This window comes from Larus michahellis, chromosome 6 (genome assembly GCF_964199755.1).
Source record: "Larus michahellis chromosome 6, bLarMic1.1, whole genome shotgun sequence".
Taxonomy (NCBI): Eukaryota; Metazoa; Chordata; class Aves; order Charadriiformes; family Laridae; genus Larus; species Larus michahellis.
In genome coordinates this window covers 72,336,175-72,341,174 of record NC_133901.1, presented here as the reverse complement: position 1 = coordinate 72,341,174, position 5,000 = coordinate 72,336,175, and the positions used below count along the sequence as shown (strand labels likewise).

General features: G+C 45.8%; 1 protein-coding gene across 32 annotated transcripts in view; it reads left to right on the top strand.

The window, feature by feature from the left end:
- The window catches only part of EBF3 (EBF transcription factor 3), a 130,375-nt gene that overhangs the window by 17,032 nt on the left and 108,343 nt on the right, over positions 1-5,000 (top strand). The window lies entirely within an intron of this gene.

Below are 5,000 nucleotides of genomic sequence, written 5' to 3'. Positions count from 1 at the left end.
TATCGCACTGGGGGGAAAAAAAAAAGGAGGAGGAAAAAAACCCACCCTTATGCACCTCAGGAATAATAATTTGTTGGCAATTAAGACAGTTTAAATAAACTGATGTAAACTATACGTTTGCATCCTGCAGTGGGCTTTAAACGTAAAAACAAAACCAGAGGCCTTGGCAGCAGTTTTCTGTGTCGCGCGCCTCTGCGACCTTTTAATTTACTGAGAATTTTTATTTACGTTGCCTCGATGTTTCTCACGAAGCGGGGCCGAGTGTATACACTTTTATTGCTGTATACATTTAAGTATCTTCTGGCATATCGGGGCTATTCATACGGCACAGTAACTCACGTATTAAGGAACAAGCCCACCATAAATTGCAGCGCAGTCAGTAAAAAGATGCCACAGAAAAAGTGTCCCTGGGAAATTAGATTGACCCAAAGAAAAGCAAATAAAAGAAAGGAAAAGGCCCATATTTTCTTTGCGGTGTTGCTGAAAAGGATGGGAGTATCATTTTCATAGTGGAATAATGTTTTCTGGGAAAACACAAAAGCAGATGTTCCTCATTAGGAACACCCATTGTCTACATATCACAACTATGAACAGATAAATCTCTCCTATTTCACCCATACATTCCAAGGGCTGTAAATGATTACAGGATGCCGCTGGAACTGCTAAACCAAAACCACACTCTGCGCTGAAATAATTCCTGGGTGCCACCGCCATCTATTTCACGGGAAGGTGCCGAAATCCCTGCGACGGCCCCGCTCCTCGTGACTTTTCCTTGCCCTTCCCGGGGGCTGGCACGTGCCCGCAGGCTGGGTGTCCCCAACTGTTGATGGCGGGAAGGTGGCCGGGGGGGGTGGGGGGGTGGGGTGTCCGTGGCATCCCGGTATCCCCCGGCGGCAGCTCTGGATGCACTCGCGGTGCATCTCCGAGGGCGCGCTCGGCAGCGGGTTTCCAGATGGTACCATCACAGTCCTACTGCTAGTTGGCATCTCCATGGGTAGTAAATACCCCCCCTCCCCAATAAATCTGGCATTATTCTATAGAGTTTAGGAGACTTATCATTCCAAGTGTGTCCTACTTTCCTGTATGGAAGCCAGACATCTGTTTATCCCATTTCTTTCATACGGAGTTTGGAATAGCTTTAGTTTGGGGGAATAAAAAGTTTTGTCATATTTAACAGCTGTTACAAAATTTCAGTCCCGTAGGCTCTTAAAATACTTTTCGACTGACCTCAGATTTTGTAGATAATTGACGTTGCTGGTAGCCACCCCCTTTAACCTTTCCCTGGCTGTAATTTCAGATTATTTTCCCTAAATGAGTTGACTGTTCATGCTGTTTTGTTGGTTTTTTTTTTAATTTTTTTTTTTCCCCCCCGCCGGCTCGCCGGTGCCGAGCTTTAATTCCATCCTCCTCCAAGTTTACACCTTCAGCAGGGTTGCGACGCGGCGGCTGGAGGGCGAGGGGTTTTTTTTTTCGTCAGCAGCGTTTCCTTTCACTTCCCGTCACAAAGGTGAGAGCCGCTGACCTTTGCTGGCAGTCCCGGCCGCTGAATTATTCATGTGATTGACTTTTTGTCAGTGCACACAGTTGTGCTCTGGGACATTTTATTCATTTACCTCATTTAAAGCGCCTTTCTGCACCTGTTCAAGTATTAATATCATGTAATTTGGGCCTAATGCCGATTTTGCTGAACACTCATTATATTTTTTATTAGCTATATTTCCAAACGATTATGTATGATTATTACCAAGCCTTACAAACAGCAATGGGTTATTCCCTAGACCTTTACATCTTCTTGTCAGGTTGTTTTCAGAAGCAAGGAGGATAAACATTTGACCAGTCCCAATGTTTTTATTCCTACTCCATATCCAACCAGAGAACTTAAAGCTTTTTCCCTTATGGCTTTGCGAAAGCATGATTAAATCCAACTCTGCAGAAGCTGTACAAATGCCAGCATTTATAAGGTCAACGCTTTTGTTAAAAATGCTATGTAAATGAGGATCTGCAAAAAGGGACATTAAATAAAATTAAATTCATTGTCTTCTTTAATGTCATTTACATTTTGGCTAAGCCCTGGCCTGTCAAGGAGGATTTTTTAAATAATTTTAATTACACATCATTTAGGGATCCAAGGTTTTCTATTCAGTAGCATTTGGATAACCTGCAAAATGGTGACTGTTTATTAACTTCTTAAATGACAACTTGTCATTTCATCTGCATAATGCCATGAAAACACACCGGTTTGGTGTCATTTTTAAAAAAATTCTTATTTTTCTTTAAGATGTGCACCCAACTACTGGAAGAATAGACCTTAAAATAGCTCAGCCGCTCTTACGCTGCCATGGCCCTGTCGGTGCCACCAAGTTCAGAGTCTATTAAAAAATTACAACTTCCCTGGGTAACCCGTTCTTTGAAAAAATTCTATCAGAAGCATGACATTGATTTTTTTTTTTTTTTTTTTTTTAAATTATTTATCCCCCCCCCCCCCCAAGAATGTGGTGTACTGTAGATTAATGGGTATGGCTGGAAGTGGTATGTTTGCGGAGGGGGGCGGTCAGGTTTGGAGCGCGCAGGTAGGAACTCCTCTCTGCTATTAAAAAGCAAGCGGCTGGTGCTGGGGAAGGAGAGGACGCAGCGCCGAGCGCACGCTGGGCTTTTCCAATGTACGTACACGCAGCAAAGGAAACGGCAAATCGAAGCGATCCCTGTAATTCAGCAGCACCGAGATCCCTCCAGAAACAGGACTTTGTAGCCGCTGCCTCCTCTTTTTTTCCTCCTTTTCCTCGGGTCATCCCAGTGGCGGCATTGACATTGCTCCCGCTTAATCCCCGCTCTTAATCGGCGCAGGACCCGCAGTTAATGAAATCGCGGCAGTACCTGGGCTGCTGGCGCAGGAACGCGCTGGCGTACGCCTCCAAGACCATTGTTCTCAAGTAAATCCCAAATGTGCTGGACGGGGCTCCCCCACCACTTTCCCCCCCTCTCTTAATACTCGATTATTTGTCTGAAGCCCGAAGCCTCGCAGGGCTGCGGTGGGAGGGAATAATAAAATCGCGTGCTTTTGTGTGGAAGGAAAAGAGGGGGAAGGGATTTGAGCAAAGCTGTCAAAAACTATACTCCAGGAGGTACCCTGATACAAACCATCCCGGGCTTCTGCTGCAGCCTTATCAGGTGAAAAGCAAAGATACTGCCAGAGCCTGTAATTTTGTTAGGATGCCTTTGATGAATTGGATTAGGTTATGGAAAAATCTTTCAAACTCCGAGTTCTGGTACGTGAGCTTCCAGGAAGTAAATAATTACTCTCAGACAGCAGATAATGAAAAAAAACAACCTGTGAAACACAAAGTGGTAGAAATGGGTTTAAATAAGGCTCCTTTTGGAAGGGACGGATACTCGGGGGGCAGGAGCAGCCCTGGCGCAGGCTTGGGTTACCGGCAGGGCCGGGGGAGCGCTTTGCCGGGCTGGAGGAGGTGGAAATTCCAGGCTGGGAGGATGGAAATTGTCACCGGGGATGGCAGGGGGTGATTGACACGCAGGGGATGCGAGGGGACAGGGGACGTGGGAGCTCAACCTGCACTGGGCAGCCCCCGGAAAACGAGAGCCGTTCGCCGGGGTGGAGCTGGCAGCGGACAGGCTCCTCTTGTTTGTTTATCTTAACAGCAAATCTCGCAAAAATGTTTGCGGTCACCGCTGTATATAATACGACGCTATACTGGCGTTATTAATACCCCATTAAAATAAAGATGTAGCTGCGCTTTCAGAAAAAAAACCAACCAAACCCGAAGCTGGGGAATTTTACAGGCTGAGGGGTACTCTGGATTTTATGAGATTCAGTGATTTGGCTTTTCTGTTAACTGTTTTGGTTCGTTAACGTTTTAAGCCGAAGAAAACTTGCGGGTTCCTTGGTACGGCAGCTCAGTTGAAACAGAATATGGCTGGCTGGGTTCTAGGTTTTTATTTTGTTATTGAACAAGCTCTCCTTATTTCTCAGAGATGGAAAAAATCCAGAGTGTAAATAGCATTTGTTAGGTAGAAAGGGAAGGTATTTGTTCCGCGGGGTTTGGAGATCCCGGTATGTCGAGGCTGGAGGCAAATTAAAAAAAAAAAAAAAAAGGGGGGGGGGAAATCTGTGATACTTTCAGCAAAAGTTTCACAGCCAGAAAATTATACAGAGCCCATCATCGCATGGCGGCGGTGCCAGAAGTGCAGAGAGTAAACTGCAGCATCTGAGCGCGGCGGTAAGGATAGTGTCGTGTTTTCCCAATAATTCACTAGGAAATGAGTTTAACATGTGTGGAAAGGAAGGGGCTTACATTTGTGTTGTTGTAAGACATGTAGCATAGGCCCAGCTAGCGGAAGGAGTCGGCTCCAGCTTGTCTCTCGTGAAAGACGAAACACGGTTACACATCTGGTGAGAAAGAGCAGTTCATTTGCCCAGACAGCTCGCTCCGCGCCGCCGCTGAAAGGAGCTATTTTGACAGAAACAAAGCCATGGGGGCTGGGGCGAGCGATTAGCGGGCTTCTGCTCGCTCAAAACTCCTTGGCCTTAATGATAAAGAAATAGTAGGAAAGGAAATAAAGAAACCTGGCCTAATCCTCCCGCGGTGTTTAAGCAGGCTTTGAGAAAGTAGGAACACAAACAAGGACTTCCGTGTAAAACTCCCACTGCACTTTGCAAAAGTTTCTGGGGAAAAAAAATAATTAAAGAATATCGGAAGAAAAATCCATCCGAAAGCCGAAGGGCGTTACTAAAAAGCAAAAGTTCACTCCCACTTTTAGGCTAAATTCATTTTACCGTGACACGCGCGCTGGACGAAGTTAATTTGACAGCGTGTAGGAACGGGGTGCTCCCGTTTGAAAGGTGAATTCACTGCTGAAAATCTTAAACAAGCGCTTGGTTTGCTTCCCAGAGCCGTGGCTGCGCGGAACATTCGGTTTAGTCATAATGCAAACAACAAGACCTATCACCCCCCCACCACCCCCCCCCCAAAAAAAAAGGAAAA